Consider the following 19,849-nt stretch of genomic DNA (forward strand, 5'->3'; position numbering starts at 1 on the left):
TCAGGGGTTTTCCTCGCTTCATTGGAAAGAGGCCCTAACCTATGGATTTTGGGAAGAATTCTCGCTAAAATTACTGCTTTGGGAAATGAAAAAGCTGGTGTAAGTAAAGATCTTTGGAAAATCTGCATGATTTTAATGAAATTTTTAATTCGGAAAGGGGCCTTTAACAGGCTCCTGATATATAAGGCTGAAAACCACTGCTACTGCGAGTCCAAGTATTAAATTTTATTTTTTTGAAAATTCTATGCATTTTTGGGACTCACATAACTCAAAACTTTGCATCCCCAGATATTTTTGTGAGTCCAGGATGCAGGACTCACAGGTAAAAAAAAGCACTGTCCTCGATGCTCTCAAATTGCGTCACGTGATTCACACATTTTCAATGGGAATTCCCCCCATCCCACAATTCAATTTGTATATGCACTCGTGTAAAATGGCGGACATTTGAGTTTATGAAATTCTTTGACACATTCATTGTCAATATTGGCTGTATTTTGGTATTGAAAATATAAATCGTAATAATACTGGATTATCGGGCAATGGATAGAGTTGGAACATGCAAAGATCTATCAATAGTATATGTTTATTTATAGATTTAAGGAACATGTTTGTATCCATTGAAATCACAATCAGTAGGGTCTATTAAAATTATGAGATAAAAGTGGGACTTCAAAATGTATGTTTGGGACGTCCAAAATTTATGGTTTGGAAGTCAGGACTTCCAACTTTTAAAAGTTAGCGAAAGCGCTGTTAATTATTAATAACTAACGGAATATAAATGTGTGAGATACCTGTGAATTGTTCCAACACATGCAGAGCAGCACAACTGACTGTGGTCATGGCAAAACTGCGTCAGTGATTCATCCGCATGCACCTCACACTTCCTGAGAAAATCTTCCACCGCCTTAGAAACTGGCCATTTCTTAATATCCTCCCTTCCACATGTCATATGTTTTGTAAACAACTGACTATGCAGGATAACACATTTTTTACAATAGAACCTTAAACATTGTTCACAATAAATGTCTGCAGATTCCATAAGATTCTGCTCTAAACAACATGTGCAAGAAAAGTCTTCAACCATAGGCAAACGTTTTGGAACCGAAGACAATGAACCTGTTGCCATTTTGTTACTGTTCATAATGTTAAAACCTTTTTGTTCAAATCGTTCAAGTATATTTCTTGTGAAATATGAAAACAATAAAGCTAGTTCCAAAAGTTTATCAACCTAAGAAGTTAAAATTAACACTGAAACACAGATAAATTCAAACACAAGATGTGCGATAAAACTTTTCAACCATAGGCCAACGTTTCACAACATTAGAAATGAACCTGTCGCCAATTTAGATACTCTAGTGTATGAAGTTTTACATGTTAAAGTACATGTAGTTAAAGTATAATTCTGTTAAAAGAGTCTATAATACTGTAACCCGGATGGTTACGGCCGTGTTGTATCCCAATAAACAAGACATCTTAAATAAGATAGTTCACAGTTCACTTCTTTTAATAATGTAGGAATGCTTTTCAGTCCTTTATGAAATACATGCAGACAAAAATTCAAATAGCAGTTAGTCCTACAGTATAAATCAGGATCTGAAATATATAAAACAATAAAATACTAAACAATAAAACAATAGTTCTGTTCTAGTGGCCTTAACATTTATTTTATGTGACTCAACTACTCATATAAGATTTAGGTACAACAATGACAACAATTATCATAAATACACAAAACGCAGCATAAAAAACCTTAAAAACAAGGGCTGTTTGTAAAACATGCATGCCCCCCATATGGGCTGTCAGTTGTAGTGGCAGCCATTGTGTGAATACGTTCTTTGGCACTGTAACCTTCACCTTTGACCTAGTGACCTGAAAATCAATAGGGGTCATCTGCGAGTCATGATCAATGTACCTATGAAGTTTCATGATCCTAGGTGTAAGCCTTTTTGAGTTATCATCCGGAAACCATCTGGTGGACGGACTGACAGACCGACGGACCGACCGACATGAGCAAAACAATATACCGCCTCTTCTTTCGAAGGGGGGGCATAATAAATTTTTGTATTTGAGGGGGGTATAATGTGGGGTATGGTCATTTATTAGATGATCTTTCAAAAATAAAAATAAAAAAATTTGTGGGAAGGGGGGGGGGGGGGGCAGGGATTCTGGGTAGGAGCATGGGGTATTGTTTGGGTGGAATCCATTGTTGTATTCAGTTAAGTGTTGTTTTGTCAAAGTATTAATAAAATCTTATCATAAATAAAGAAGTTATGGCAATTTAACTAAAATTTACTCTTGACCTTGAGAGTCATGGTCATTCAAAGGTCAAGGTCAAATTGAACTTGGCAGGTACAGGACCCTCATGATGGTAAGAAAATATTTGAAGTTTGAAAGCAATAGCTTTGATACTTTATAAGTCAAGTGGATCTAAACACAAAATTTAATAAAATATTCAGTTACTTAGACAAAAAAGGGCCATAATTCTTACAAATGCTTGATACAGTTGTCTGCTTTTGTTTATAGGTTGGGGTCATGTTGGTAAAGAAGTTTACAAAATATAAAAGCAATATGTCAAGGGACAATGAGAATATTTGAGGTGGTACGCAATCTTTAACATAGATTTATCAATAATATGCATATTCTAAGTAACAAAAGGGCCATAATTCTTACAAAATGCTTGATACAGTTGTCTGCTCTTGTTTATAGGTTGGGGTCATGATGGTAAAGAAGAATGCAAAATATTAAAGCAATATGTCAAGAGACATAAGAAATATTTGGGGTAGTACGCAAACTTTAACATAGATTTATAAATAATATGCATATTGTAAGTGAAAAAAGGGCAATTATTCTTACAAAATGCTTGAAACAGATGTCTGCTCTTGTTAATAAATTGGGGTCATGTTGGTAAAGAAGTATGCAAAATATTAAAGCAATATGTGAAGGGACAATAAAATATTTGAGGTGGTACGCAAACTTTAACATTTGCACGCTTACGCTAACCGGAACGGAAACGACGATGCCGGGGTGAGTAGGAAAGCTCCAATATATATATTTTATATATAATAGTCGAGCTAAAATTAGTGAAAATCTCTGACTCGGCCCCACCCCAACCCCTATTGGCCACTATCTCCTCCTACACTATTAGCACTAGAAGCTTGGAACTTAAACACATGGTAGGTATGAGTACATGTATGATAGTGCACTATTTGAAATTTTGATCTGGCCCCTGGGTCAAAAGTTATGCCGCATGTTGTTAGTAAAATGAATGAAAATCTCTGACCCAGCCCCACCTCAACCCCCATAACTTTTGACCCAGGGATCAAATACAAATTCCAAATAGTGCACTGTCATATGCTCGTAGCTACCATATGTTTCAGTTTCAAAGTTCTAGTGCATAAAGTGTAGGAGGAGATAGTGGCCAGGACAGACAGACGGGGGGAGATAACCACATAATCCCCATGCTTCTAATGCATGGGGATAATAACCAGCATTAGTGGACTTGTGCACCTCTTTATTTAAGTTATGATTTTGTTTACATTTTCTTCCTTATGTCTTTTTTAAATACAAAAATGATATTTTAAAATATGTGTCATTTGTAACTATAACAGTATTTGTGAAAGAGGGCTAAACTTTTACATATATTTGTACTGTCGTGTTAAGCTGCTCCATATTTTGGTTCATTTCCGTACGACAAAAAAAGAGTTATCGCCCCTTTTTTATTAAACACATGACATATTTAAATTGTGTCGTGCGTAACTCAAACAATATAGCTAATTAAAAGAGGAATCATATGAACATATTGCCAAGAATGTCAACTTATGCTGCTATTATCTCAATATTTTGGTTAAGAGATTTTCTTCATAACCAGATCAATGGCCATTTTAGCAAAAAATATTGTCGTTTAATTGTGAGAAGCGTAAATACAAAAATTATTGTTGAAATAGGGTTCAATCTTAAGGAACATATTAAGCCTTACTTGCACATCTTTTTTGTTTATCATAATTGTTTAACATTTGTACAGTTTTAAGACAAATTATATTACATGGGTATACATGTACATGTACTTAAAGCATAATTCTATGTGTTTGTATTGTTTTCTACTTTAAGTATTTGCAATCTTGACCACACTATCCATAATCTCATATGCAATCAGATATAATCAATGCTTCTCCACCCCACAAAAGATGCTAAAGGCCCTTAGTATAATGCCACTCACCAAAGACATATAGAAACTAATCTGTTATGTGTAGATTTTGTAATGTCTGTGTAGTAACTTTAATAGTTTTTATCTAGGTATTTTACTCCGCATGACAAACACTTTATGTGGTCAGAAACAGCATTAGAGCAAATACATGTTTTTACTATAAACATTAAACTCAACAAGACTACTGCCAAGCAATATGTGTCCCCTACTGGCCACAGCATTGTCAGAATTTTTCCACCATTGTCAGATTTTTTATATATTTGTTGCCATAGCAACCAGAATTTTTGATGCAGGAAGAAAATAAAAAATGACGTGCATAATTTCCATATTGCCATTTATCTATGTTTCAATTTTAATGAAAAAATATGAAGAACTTTTAAAGCTATTGCAGGATCCACCATTTTCAGAAATATTTCTATTTTCAGCAATATTTCTAGTGTATTTGTTGCAATAGCAACCAGAATTCTTGACGTACATGTTGGAACAAAATGAAATGACATGCATAATCACCATATTGCATTTGTCCATGTAAAAAGTTTCATGAAACAAGAGATGTGTTTGTCAGAAACACAATGCCCCCTAATGCGTCGCTTTCAAGCCATAAATTTGACATTTGACCTTGAAGGATGACCTTGACCTTTCACCACTCAAAACATGTAGCTCCATGAAATACAAATGCATGCCAAATATCAACTTGCTATCTTCAATATTAAAAAAGTTATGACCAAATTTTAACAAAGGTTAAAGTTTTAGGTAAGAAAAATACAATATTTGACCTTTGACCCTGAAGGTTGACCTTGACCTTGACTTTTCACCACTCAAAATGTGCAGCTCTGTGAGATACACATGCATGTCAAATATAAGTTGCTATCTTCCTGACTGACTGACAAGACTGACTGACTGACTGACAAGACTGACTGACTGACTGACTGACAAGACTGACTGACAAGACTGACTGACTGACTGACTGACAAGACTGACTGACTGACTGACTGACTGACTGACTGACAAGACTGACTGACTGACTGACGGACCGACCGACCGACCGACCGACTGACCGACCGACCGACTGACTGACAAGACTGACTGACTGACAAGACTGACTGACTGACTGACTGACTGACAAGACTGACTGACTGACAAGACTGACTGACAAGACTGACTGACTGACAAGACTGACTGACTGGCAAGACTGACTGACTGACAAGACTGACTGACTGACAAGACTGACTGACTGACAAGACTGACAAGACAGACAGACAGACAAGTGTGACAGACTGATGGACTCACAGACTCACGGACACACAGAGGGCACACCATAATTAAGTCCCCTCTGATGTTAAACACCAAACATTAAACCCCAGACCCTTGTGGTTTCAGAGAATACAATTTTTAATGTTATTTACTATATCAGTCTAAATAAATCATTTGACCCATAGGCTTGGTAAGTTTTGACCCCAGACACATGATTTGAGCAAACTTTGAAGAGGGCTTCCATACTTTGTTACACACAAAAAGATGTATTTAGTTACCAATAAAGGTGTTTATACGTCTGATCACTTGAGGTGGAAAGTTTTGACCCCATCAACATGATTTGAAACAAACTGAGCAGAGAACCACTTTAAGTGTTACATGCAAAATAACTACCAATCTAGGACCCTGTGGTTTCTGAGACGATTTGGTCAACATGTATATACTCACTGACAGATCAACAGACCAGAACAACCTCACAAAATGCTCACAACTCTTGTATACCTGACTAAAAAAAGTACATGATATTGGCTTACATGTTTCAGATATCTACTTTTTACAAAGTATTAATAATGTCCAGAAGAATCATTAGACCATTTAATTAACTTAGGTTCAGTTGTTCATGAAATTGTGTGCAAATGAACAATTTCATATAATATTGTCCTACTTATTGTTAACTAAACAGCAAAAACTCAATGAAATTTAATCAAAGCGGAATTTTTTTGCATGTGTGCGTGTCCCTTTATGATATATTTTAACTGTTTGATAATAGGTTAACTTGTCAACCCTTTAAAAAGATTTCAACTGTTTTGTCAATTCTGATCATTATTTTCTGAGGTCTAACCTAGAAACTAGTTACCCGAGTCAAACAGACAAAAGGATGGGCAGACGAGCATGGAGTATGACAGATATAATAAGCACACAAGTTAACTCGATTCCATCAAACTGGAAATCAAACTTTATATTGATTATCAATAAAGTGATACATTAAGCTCCCACCCGGTTGGAGAACATAAAATATATACATTGATAAAAAGGTTTATTGTTTAATATAAGATGCAGCCTGAAAGCCAAGTCTGCGGACAGGTCATTAAGTAAATGTATGTAAGTTTGTTCTATCTGCAAAAATGTTATAAATCAAAGTCGATATTAGTAGACTGATTTTGTTCATTTATAGTTAAGGATAACATTAGAATGGGACAATGATTTAGGTTTTCTTGAATTAAGTTATTGAAGATTTGATTTACATCTGTATAGTTATTATTTAATTGAATTTTAAAATGACATTATATAATAAACATCTTTTTCAAACAGTAAGTAAATTAAAACCTGACCAACAAATAACACACATGTAATGATTAGGAAATAAAAATAAAGCAACTGCTAACAATAATCTCAATGACTAATTATGGACGATAGTAATTTCATCATACAATACCATTATTTAAAATACTGATTAACAACATCTAAATTAAATTAATTAATTAAATCAGGTACCTGTGATTAAGCTCAACAGATCTGGAGCAGCACAACTCACTATGGCTATTACACAATGCTGTTAATTTTTCATTTTTGTGTGAATGTCTTGAAATTGCAGATGTCGCCATTTTGATAATTCACTTTCAACAAACAAGATTTTACAATCTTAAATCAATTGTAATATTTATGTACAAGAATGTGTACAATGAATATCACAGAAAACACACACACAATGTTATTAAAACAGGCAAGTCATACTAAATTTCCAACTGAACAGCAACCAAGTTTACCGTCAAATGGCACTTGTATGATAGGAGTAAACAGTGTAACTATGTACACTGTCACCTGACTATTGGGTAATGTGTGTATTGATTACTTTAAACTGCACAAAACAAGGCTTTGTAGATAAACACTTTAAACCAGATTATTTAACACACCACACTTTTAATTGTTCTAATAAATGACATGTTATGAACATGTAATTATAATGATAATAAAGTAGGTTCTAACATAAACCATTTTTATTATAATACATCAGATCCTTTTCCTCAAACATCAGAGGGCTGTCGTCGAACGTTTGAAAGTGGTCAGGCTCTAAGTGCCTTAGGGCTGCAAGCGCCAAAGGCGCAAAGTTACTAGGAGAGGGGGGGGGGGCATGAACCCCCCCCGCCCCTGGAAACATTTTTTAACCAAAAAAGCTGCATCGTTGCATCGTGACATCTGGGAGGCTTTGAGGCCAAAGTGCACGATATTACTAAGTTACACAGCGACGCACCAGGCTCAATATTATTTGCAAATGCGATAAACTATGGAAAATAGTTTGAAAACAGTTTGTTAATTTGCTAAGTTGTAGTGCTGTAACACCTTTAAAAGTTTCCAAATACACAGCTGTGCCTTTATTCTCGAGCAACAAACTCCTCTGCAATTTTAGCTAAGTCAAGAGTGTCCGTTCTTTGCTTATGAACGTGCAGTCATAAGGTTGTTGGGTCTAGTTTGTGACAGTGTGCTTAAAGGCTCTATAAAATTGACAAATCCAATTGTTTTGCATATCAACTGGTCTGATTTTTACCAGATTTCAGTTACTCTTGCATAAAAACTGCTAATAAAACAGCTTAGGTACAATGTTGTCAAGAATTATGGAAGATTAAACTGTTTCATAATTGGAAGAAATGTTTACATTTTTGCAACTAACGTGATGTGTAGCCTCAGAGCGGTGACATATGCTAAAAATAGCCGAAAGAAAATTGAATTTTAATTCTATTTTAAACAACTTTTAACCAGCAGAAAGTAACTTATTAGATCACTACAAACGTTTTAACCATTAAGAAAAGACCTACTTTGTGAATGATACCGGAAAACGTTGAAAATCATCGTTATATTTTTGGTCACCTGAGTCACTTTCGCTTTCTCTTTTCCGAGTAAACAGCGATGTAAATAAACTGATTGTTTGTAAACACAATTGACCAGTCGCCAACTCCGCCCACATTTTGTCGATCAGCCAATCAGATATCGATTTTTCACACATCCCTCAGCAACGCTTATCTGGCCGCCATTTTGTCCGACAAACAAAGCGTGTTGTACATATGGAATGAACGTAATTTTTAAGAGTTTACACAGATTTTATATCAAATGCATGATCATTACTGTTCGATCATTATTCAAAATTGTAGGTGCTATACATACTTTATAAAAGGTTATTATTTTATCTTTTTTTCTTGAACATATGAACGAGTAATGAGAAAACAAACACAATAAATAGTTTAACCACACCAGGTGTGTGTTCTATAAAACGTGTTATACCGTTTGATGCACAATATTTTTAAGCAGTTTGGGCAACATAATAATTGCCACACGTGCTTATTAATCTCAGCGTAATTGTCGATGATTAATAAATAACAGTATGTTGCGTGGATCTCAGAATGAAGGAACATTAAGGCATTGTTAGGTACTGTACACAAGAAAAGAAAACTATTTAATTACTTAAATGATTTCCAATTATATATTTATTTTCTGTGGATCATAAACAAGGGAAATCATTATAAAATGTTAACTTAAATATTGTTTTAACTAAAGTAAAAACAACAAAAAGGTGATTTCAACGCGGCTTAGCCAGCTTAAAGCGACTTCAAGTGTAAAATGTACGGCTTATATTACAACAACAACATTTCTAATACAACATACATTGTCACTGGAAAAATGTGAAAATTGCAATTAACATATAAGGGCCATCTTGTTATAAATAAGCAAATGCATAATATGCTAAATGTATTCAATTCGAATGTTCGTGAACAGCACCGTAATACCAACATTTCATTTTTTGATAGTGAAATGTAACAGGTTCGCATTAAACATAAATGTAATAAAATGCATATTAGACTATCTGTTAATGAAACCACGAAATCAGGCCTGTATTAAATTATGGTTACAATAAATATTTAATTTATATCTAAATAAAAAAAATCGGTGTCTTTTTAAAAATAACACAATAAAACAAAGATCTAAACATTTTTAATAAACAAAAAACCCATCATGATATGGATATGTCATTTGAATTTAATAAAAATATTTTCAAAATTATATATGAATAGCCACCGGGTTCACTGTCAGACGGTTGAATACAAGTTCAAAATCAATATGAAATAAATGCTCATTTTTACGACGGATTTTTCATCACCTCCCTATATAATATGTATAAGAAACGTTTCTGATAGTCAGTCTGCCGTTAACTCATTTATTTTGATTACGCCATTTCTCTATAAAGTTTTTATAATTGTATTAACGTTTTACAAAGCAGTTTAGTTTAGTGTGCGGCTTTAATAATTTATTTTTATAGAAAAGAGCATAATACATCATTACAGATATAGAATTTCCCTCACGTAATCCGCTATAATTGCGATCTGCTTGTCGGAGTTTTCTAATCACTAGACCACGTGACTATGTGGGCGGAGCGATCGATAATTTGGCGACTGGTCAATTGACTGGGAGGACACTTTATTTTGAGCTCAAAACAAGTTGTATTTTTCATTTTTTATTGTAGTGTCCAATAGCATATATATATTGTTTTTTGATAACCTTTATGAATAAAATATGATAAAAATATTGTAAAATCGGCAAAAAATTACGGATCTTCACCTTTATAGAGCCTTTAATAAGATATGTCCTAATTCGCCGAAGCGCAGAGAACGTCCTCTTGCTTGTGGCATTTGTAGCTGGCATTGTCAGTAAGATTCGTGTATATATATATATACCATATGGCCATCTTAGGTGTGTACCTTCTGTGGTAATAACTGCCAATGTTAGGATTCATTATTTGCAGTATAATATAAGATTAATTCTAAGAAGACATGGGCTGATTTGATTTATAAAAAGATAGGAATGTCCCGAATTGGCTTCCGTAGTTTCATATTTTGAGCAGAGGGACACCATGATATCGCCCTTTTTTCTTTTCATTCCTTTTTTAATTTGAAAAAACAGGGTCAAATGATTCTGATACAAGATCTGTTTCGTACCTTCAATTGAACGTCAGGCAGAAATCAACATCTTATGGTACAATATTGCATTTCTTACATGTATGTTCAGCTATAAGTATGGGTTTCTCGGACTATTCATTTCCTTAAATATGTGAACGAAGGGAATATAGCATTTTTCGTGTATTTTTATTATTGCAACATAGCGAATGTAATCATTTTACTTACTTTGATGTATTTCCTCATCCTGTACCATCGTTTGTACCATCGGAAAACAACAAAGTTAGAAAACGGATAGAACTGCCAGGATTTTATCACCTTTGCATCAGTTTTGTTTTGAAAATCGGCGTTTTTCTTAAATAAGGAAGCATGATAAAATATAATATAATATAATATTTCACGTTACAAAACAAGAAACCAGTATTGAAACCCCCAAATTCTAGCACAAATTACTATTGACGGGTGATCACTCTAAACATCAAAATCAGACCTCCGATATCAACTGTGATAGTACATCGGCTATCTCTGGAATCCTCCGGATTGCAGTGAAATTATGGATGTTAAATTAAAGGGTAACTCTTATTCTCCAAAGTGTGCATTAGCAAAGGAAAAGACAGTTACACATTCAGCCTCCTTATGTAATCCTATATGGCAGTAATACCAATAAATCAGTATTATTTGAACTTCAGATTTTAAATATACATCAGAATCCAATGAAGCCATAGCTTGTGAATTGATATTATTATGTGATAGAGTATTCTATTTTATAATCAGTTATTCAGGAAGTATATGCAAATATGAAGTGTACAGTACATATGAAACTTAAAATTGTATAAATTACTTTTTAATAAGCTAATTGATCCCCGCTGAAATGTAAACCTTGAATCATGTTTGACCATGTTTAACCATGGTTGATTGTGCCATTGGCTTTGACTCTGGTCGATCATGACTACATATATGATCAGCAATCATTGGACATTGGTCTGACTGTGTTAAAAAGAACATGTTTTCAGAACCATGAAATATTGTTAGTTTAAACAAGGGCTGTTTGTAAAACATGCATGCCCCCCATATGGGCTATCCGTTGTAGTGGCAGCCATTGTGTGAATACGTTTTTTTTCACTGTGACCTTGACCTTTGACCTGAAAATCAATAGGGGTAATCTGCGAGTCATGATCAATGTACCTTTGAAGTGTCATGATCCTACAAAAAAGAGTTCTTGAGTTATCATCCAGAAACAATTTTACTGTTTCGGGTCACTGTGACCTTGACCTTTAACCTAGTGACCTGAAAATCAATAATCAATATGGATCATCTGCGAGTCATGATCAATGTACCTATGAAGTTTCATGATCCTAGGCGTAAGCGTTCTTGAGTTATCAACCGGAAACCATTTTAATATTTCGGGTCACCGTGACCTTGACCTTTAACCTAGTGACCTCAAAATCAATAGGAGTCATCTGCAAGTCATGATCAATCTACCTATGAAGTTTCATAATCCTAGGAGTATGCGTTCTTGAGTTATCATCCGAAACCCATTTTACTATTTCAGGTCACCTTGACCTTTGACCTAGTGACATCAAAATGAATAGGGGTCATCTGCGAGTCATGATCAATCTACCCATGAAGTTTCATGATCCTAGGCATATGCGTTCTTGAGTTATCATCCGAAAACAATTTTTCTATTTCGGGTCACCGTGACCTTGACCTTTGACCTAGTGACCTCAAAATCAATAGGAGTCATCTGCCAGTCATGATCAATCTACCTATGAAGTTTCATAATCCTAGGAGTATGCGGTCTTGAGTTATCATCCGAAAATCATTTTATTATTTCGGGCCACTGTGACCTTTGACCTTGTGACCTCAAAATCGATAGGGGCCATCTGCGAGTCATGATCAATCTACCTATGAAGTTTCATGATCCTAGGCGTATGCATTCTTGAGTTATCATCCAAAAACCATTTTACTATTTCGGGTCACCGTGATCTTGATCTTGACCTAGTGACCTCAAAAGCAATAGGGGTCATCTGTGAGTCATGATCTATCAAACCATAAAGTTTCATGATCCTAGGCTTATGCATTCTTGAGCTATCATCGGGAAACCATTTTACTATTTCGGGTCACCGTGACCGTGACCTTTGACCTAGTGACCTCAAAATCAATAGGGGTCATCTGCGAGTCATTATCAATCTACCTATGATGTTTAATGATCCTAGGTGTATGCGTTCTTGATTTATCATCTGGAAACCATTTTACTATTTCGGGTCACCATGACCTTGACCTTTGACCTAGTGACCTCAAAATCAATAGGGATCATCTGCATGTCATGATCAACGTACCTATGAAGTTTCATGATCCTAGGCCCAAGCGTTCTTGAGTTATCATCGGAAACCACCTGGTGGACGGACCGACAGACTGTCCGACAGACCGACATGTGCAAAGCAATATACCCCCTCTTCTTCGAAGGGGGGGCATAAAAATTGTCAAATTCAAGTTTATAAACATTGAAATTCATTGTATAACTAGTGTCTGGTTCTAACTTGGTAAGCAATTATGTAATATTTTAATCATGGTTTATAGTCTTTGTTTGACCATGATTGGAGGTCAACAGCAATTTCTATCTAATAAATCACTGTCCGTTTGATAAATATTACACATTTTGATGTAAAAACAAGATGCTTAAGCTTTTATTACTTAACATGTAATAAAATAAAATTTTCTCAGCAGGTTCATGTTGTTGTTTATCATGTAACGGATGTTTTGTCCCTTACTGACAATGATTCATGGTCAGAAGGCATCTTGTCTCTGTAAGTCCATTATTCATAGTCAACAACACACTAACAAAATCTTAGATAATACTTTATATTAAAGTCAGACAATGAATCATGGACACAATTTAGTTTTCTGACCATGATTAACAAATAATCAAACACATATACATTGAATAATACACAAACTTATGTCAGAAACTGACATTACTAAAACACATTGTGCCAATGTTCCTTATTTATTCTGTTTTGTTTAATATATATACATGTATGTACAGGCTACATTATTGTGCAAAGGGCAGGCAATTAGCTGAGGATATAGGGTTTCAGCCCAGTAAAAGTTTCTAGGACTGTTCAAGAACTGTTGATGAACTTCGAGAACTGTTCATGAACTTAAAGAACTGTTGATGAACTTCAAGAACTGGTGTTGAACTTCAAAAACTGTTCATGAACTTCAAAAACTTTTCATGAACTTCAAAAACTGTTCATGAATTTCAAGGACTGATCATGAACTCACAACAAAAGGGATGTTTCATTCAATAACTGTTTCATGAAACTTTAGTTCCTGACATGTAAGTTCATGAATGAGTAAATGAACTTGAGTTCAAGAACTATGAAGCTAATGAAACAAACTCAGAGTTCAGAGCCATCAGAGTTAAAACAAGAGCACCGCATAACGGGTGCCACGCTCGGCTATGGGTGCAGTTTTGAATAACTGAAAGCTTGTCAGAATTATTTTTTTAGAGGTCACAGGGACCTTGACCTTTGACCTAGTGACCTAAAAATAGGTGTGGCATGTATAACTCATCAAGTGCATCTACATATGAAGTTTCAAAGTTGTAGGTGGAAACACTTTGATTGAAGAGCCAATGGTAAGGTTTTAGCACAACGCGGACGATGGACGGCGGACGACGAGCTGGCTATGACAATACCGGAGAAACGCCTAGCTAATAATAAGTTGCCTTCAAACATGAAACTGAAACTATATTGCATTTTATTATTCACTATAATAATTTCAATTAATAATAAGAGAAAATATTGTGACAAAAGATTTATAAATTGTAAATTATGAATTACTGAAATAACAAGTAAAACAAAACGTTGTGCGCTTATGAGATGGTTAAATGATGGTTACATGATGGGGGGGGGGGGCGCGGTCTTATCTGGTGGTAAGCTGCCAGTTGCATATTCATTTTTATATTATTCATTGTATATAATTATGAATCAATTAAATTGTTATATTTGTAAGAATATATAATTGTGATTATTATTAAACCATGTCTACAATGAGGAAACATTAATAACAATGTAATAAGAAATTTATAAATTATAATATGCCAATTTGGATCATGTTTGTATTTAATTTTATTGTAACTTTCATCTGAAATAACATGAGGCTTTTTTAACCTTTAATACCACTTAGATACGTATTTTAACGCCTTTGTAGTCCATCAGAAAATTAATGTCAATTAAAGACCTTCTTTTACCAGATTCAAATTTTAAAGGCTTCATTTCCAACCCTTACATACTGATGTGCAGAAAACAGCATAAAGCCTGACCAGACTGCGAGTTACTCGCACGGGTTTTATGCTGTTTACACATAGTCAAGTCATTTTCACTTTGCTTCTGAGTGGGAAAGGGTTAAAACAGTTCACACCCTGATGCATGAAACACAATCATTGCATAAAGTTTTAAATATAACAAAAATCATATTACTGATAAGTGACCACTAAGTTGAAACACAATTGTTTCAATTTCTCAACTAATTTTAGTGTAAAGGTGAAAGTAACAATTCTTACCTCAATTGGAATAATGTTTTCCATTCCAAACTCAAATCTGTTGGGAATGTACTTTTCTGTCATCCCCAATGCAACAGTTGGTACTGTACTATTGTTATTGTCGCAAAATTAGAACTTCGATGGTAGTAACTCGAAGTCTAGTCTTGCACAAAGATCCTGACTAGAATTTTATAATTCAGTCAAGTTAATACGCTGCCACCAGTCCATAAAGTGGACAAACTCTCTTTTAACTCATTTAACTAGCAGAGCTAGTAGAAATTAAGTAAAGTCATTCGTTTCTACTACTACATTTTATTTACATTATATACACAATTTATTTTCACATTTCCAACTAAAGTCAAGCATTTGATATTTATGATATATACATCTCTCCTAGCAATTAATTCCAACCCCCCCTTTGAATATGACACCAGGTTTATATAGTAAACCCCCTACCTGAAATCTTAGGTTAACCTAATAAACAGTTTAGGTCATGTACCTTAAATTTAAGGTGTACCTGAAATTCAGTTATGTCATAACTCTTAAACTTTAGGTTAACCTAAAAGTCCACTAAATCATGAACCTGACCATTCAATACACACTAGTGCCAGATTCCCATTGATAAGCAATTATCCCTTATTGATAAGCAATTATCCAGAACTAACCTGGTAATGAGAGTTGTAGGTGTACCTGAGTTTACATAATATATTGTAATCTACCTGAAGAACTATCACCTTAGATACATGCACATGTTTTATGTAGTAAAATATTGATACCAGTATTAATGGATAATACCTCAAAAAGTGAAAATAATCATTATTGCTATAAAAACAATTTAGATGCAAAAAGTAAAAGAATCACTAATAAAGTAGCTAATATATGATATTTAAAAACTGCAACACTACTCCCCCCTCAGCTTGACAACCCCTGGTGTCAAATAAGCGAAAAACAATATATCAAATCCAAATAAATCAATCACATTATATATATATATGTTCGAAGATTGAAAAATGAATATATGAAGTTATATGCCAAATACATAATCATACAATCATCATTTTTGAAAATGGTCCCAAAACATAAGAATTCATTCAAGTTATATCAAAGTTCATAATCATGCAATCATCATTTTTGAAAATGGTCCTAAAACATAAGAATTCATTCATTACCGGTATACAAATGAATGCAAATATAAAATAATTGTAGTGATTGTCTCTTTTACTACATTTAAAAGTCCAAGAATATTTGAAAAGTTAATGAAATTAAATCCCGTCACTTAAATCCAATTCGCATGGAATATTATGTCCAGTCACACACAAAAATAAAATATTTATGTACATTGTTTTAAAAATAAAACACAAGAAAAAAACTAATCCATATTAAACGAAATTAAATTGTTCTGATAATTGTCTAGTCGTTTCGCTCCATACGCTCCAAACGCTCCACGCGGACATCAACCATCCATCATCCCTACCCACGCATGGTCAACAATGTGGCCTGACCATGGTGGACCCTCCTGGGCTACTTACCCGCGACTGCCTCGTCTAGGGCGGCAGAGGCGGGCCTGATACACAGGCGAACTTATTTGTAAACGCTTCATTTTTTTAACATATCCAGGGTGGTTTCTGAGATTTTGATCAGATAGTTTTTCAATGTTTGGTCTTCCTGCTTGTGGTTTATATAGGCGTTAAAAAGTTCTTGTTGATAATGAAGCGTTTTGGTTAAGGCATCCAAAACGTCATCATGTTTCTTATTAATCAATGTTTCCAATCGATTTGTGTTTGCTGCAATTGTCTTTTCTAGATTTTGGATTTTCGCACAGCAGCAATCCTCCATTTTCTCGTCCAGCAAGGGCGTCCTGGCGCGCTTACGGAAATTTGGCAGGGCTGGCAAACTAGTAGACAAACCAGTTGATGGCTGAGTCTTCTCCAATTTTAATCCAGGAAATTTATCTGATGATTGACCAGATAGAAGGTAGGGCGACGCTGTCAACTGACTTTTTGTGTTCCACATGTATGGCAACGTAAACGCATACAAGCCAGTGGTATATGGCAAAGTACTTGTAGGAATTGTATTTGCTTCACTATCAGAGCATATGCTCTCCAGCAAGTTATCTCCATGAGAATTCACTGGCGATGGCGATATTGGATCAACTTGAAATTTGTCCTTCGGTTTATCTTCGTCTTCCATATTGAGTGTATTTTCTATTCTTGACACTATGTCAACAAATTCAAGGTTTGTTACACTGGGAGTGTTAATTAAGTATTTTTGTTCTTCTTCCGTATATTTTTCACTTGTTACTCCTATATATTTACTTTTTGGGTTATTAAAATATTCTTGCCTTTTAGTTTGTATGTCAAAACTGGCAACTTCTGCCTTTCTTTTATGTTTTTCAGAGAAAATATGTTGGAGAAGTTTCAGTTTTGTTTCAAATTTTATTTCACAAGTAACACAGCAATAAAATCCAAAGGAGTACGGTAAATAAATCAAATAGTGTCTCCTCAACTTTTGTGCTGTTCTGAATAACTTTTTACAATTTTTACATTGTTTCATTTCAATAAATCCGACATAATTTTTGTTTTAATTCACAATTTTGTTAAGAAGTTTCTGATAAAGTATGAGTGCTGTTAGTTAACTGAAGAATGAAAGTCTAATCTTATTCCTTGAATATATACACAAGAGTAAACCTGAAGGTCCATAAAAATATTAGTCATGGTTAATCTTTTATGCATTCTGTTTCCTGACATCAGAAGGAGTCATGGTACCTGAAATTTAAGGTATACCTGATTTCTCGGGTACCTTATATAATAGCCTAATCCAAGCAATTTGTAATGCACTGTTACAGTGGATAGTAATTGAATCTTTCTGGAGAACAAATGAACCACCTTTGCCATTAGTGTCATTTCTTCAAGCCCTATAGAATTCTGTCTGTTTTCGATTTCTCAAACCTCTTCTAACAGAACTTTTAGTATCATCTTCTACCCGTGACTGATTAGTCTTTGGTGCATTGCACTTTTTATTGCTCTGTTGTTTACAGCTACCTAATTGTTGTTTGATAGGTGATGCTGTTCCTTGACCTAATATCATTTTCATCACATATGCCCAGTCTGGTATTATATTACTGTTATATGGCTTCAGTCTATCATGATGCACAATTTTTGGTTTCTGCACATTTGACTTGATCTCGAATAATAAGTCCCCAAATTTTCTAGTTATCACTAAGGGCCCTTGCCATATTATTGGTTCTAGTTTCTTTGATCGCCCCACTGTTTTAGATTTATCTAAACAGTACACTAAGTCTCCAACTTTATAAGAATTTGTATTTAATCTTGAGTCATAATCCCGTTTTTGTCTTTTAATTGTTGATTTAGTGAATTGTCTTGCTAAAGAATAGCTATTTTCTAGTTTAGCTTTTAAACTTTCCACATATTCAGATTCTTTTTCACAATTGTGTGATTTCGGGAAACATCCGTATTGAAGTTGAATTGGCAAAGTTACCTCCCTTCCGAACATCAGATAATTTGGACTATAACCTGTTGAACTATGAACACTAGAACGATATGCCGATGTCACAAGAGCTAAGTCTTTGTCCCAGTTTGTTTGATTGTCATCAATATATGTCGTAATCATGTCATATAGGCACTGATTAAACCTTTCAGACATCCCATTTCCAGAAGGATGGTATGAACTAGTTCTTGTTTGATTTATTTCAAGGAGCCTACACATTTCCCTAAATAATTTCGATTGATAATTAGATCCTTGGTCACTGTGAATATCCAAACTAACTCCATATCTACTGAAATATTCATACACAATTTTTCGTGCAACAGTCTCTGCTGTTTGATTTGGAATAGCATAACACTCCACAAATCGTGTAAATTGATCCATCACTACGAGAATAAATCTATTGTTCTGCTGTGTAACAGGAAGTGGACCAATTATATCCGTGCACACTCTGTCTAAAGGAAACGAGACTGAATATTCCTGCAGTCCGTGTCGACCTGGTTTCGTTGGTCTCTTTCTCGCTGCACAAACTGTACAATTGCGAATAAAATCCCTGATATCATCTTTCATTCTGTACCAATAAAAGGATGACTTCACTTTAAAAACTGTCTTATCTATTCCAAGATGAGCTGATAACTTCAAACTGTGACATGATTTCAAAACATCCTTCTTTAGTAATGAAGGTATCACTAACTGTTCTCTTACTGTCTTATCCTTATATGGGTGTTTCCTCATATAAAAACTTATTAACATATGTCAACATATTGAAATAATAATAATCTTGTTAATTCTACCTTGGACAGTAACTGTGTTTATCTATATTGTTATGTTATAAATTTAAGGAATGGATACCCTAATAAGGGTTTTAGAGTATGGACAATTGACATGACGCCTGGACGATGACAGCTCCGCCCACTTAATCACGTAGCTTAGCGATAAGCAAACCTAGACAAGCTAACACCAAAATGGCTACTTTGCCTGTAGATTGCATAAAGATTCACGCGATATTCAGAATGATTTTTATGGACTTTTTCCCACCATATCACACTTGTAAAAGGGGTTTGTGTCATTTAGTTATTATGCAAATGCAAAAATATACGTTTATACAGAACATCAGCTATTTACAACGTTTTTTTCGGTACATTAAACACGCTTTCAAATGCTTGCGCGCTTACCGAAATCGAACCTGTTACTACGTGTAATGGTGGTATTAGCAATAAATTAACACTTCTACATTGGTATTTACCCATATTATTTACGAAAATATTAACGAAACATTTTCCATTGTGTATTTGAAACGAAATATCGCTTTATAACTGGGATTTCGATGAAGTTTCACGCGCTTTCTGACGCCGAGTGGGTACCTAAATCCCACATGTTATTACATATAAAAGTGAT

Source organism: Dreissena polymorpha, chromosome 16 (assembly GCF_020536995.1).
Source record: "Dreissena polymorpha isolate Duluth1 chromosome 16, UMN_Dpol_1.0, whole genome shotgun sequence".
Lineage (NCBI taxonomy): Eukaryota > Metazoa > Mollusca > Bivalvia > Myida > Dreissenidae > Dreissena > Dreissena polymorpha.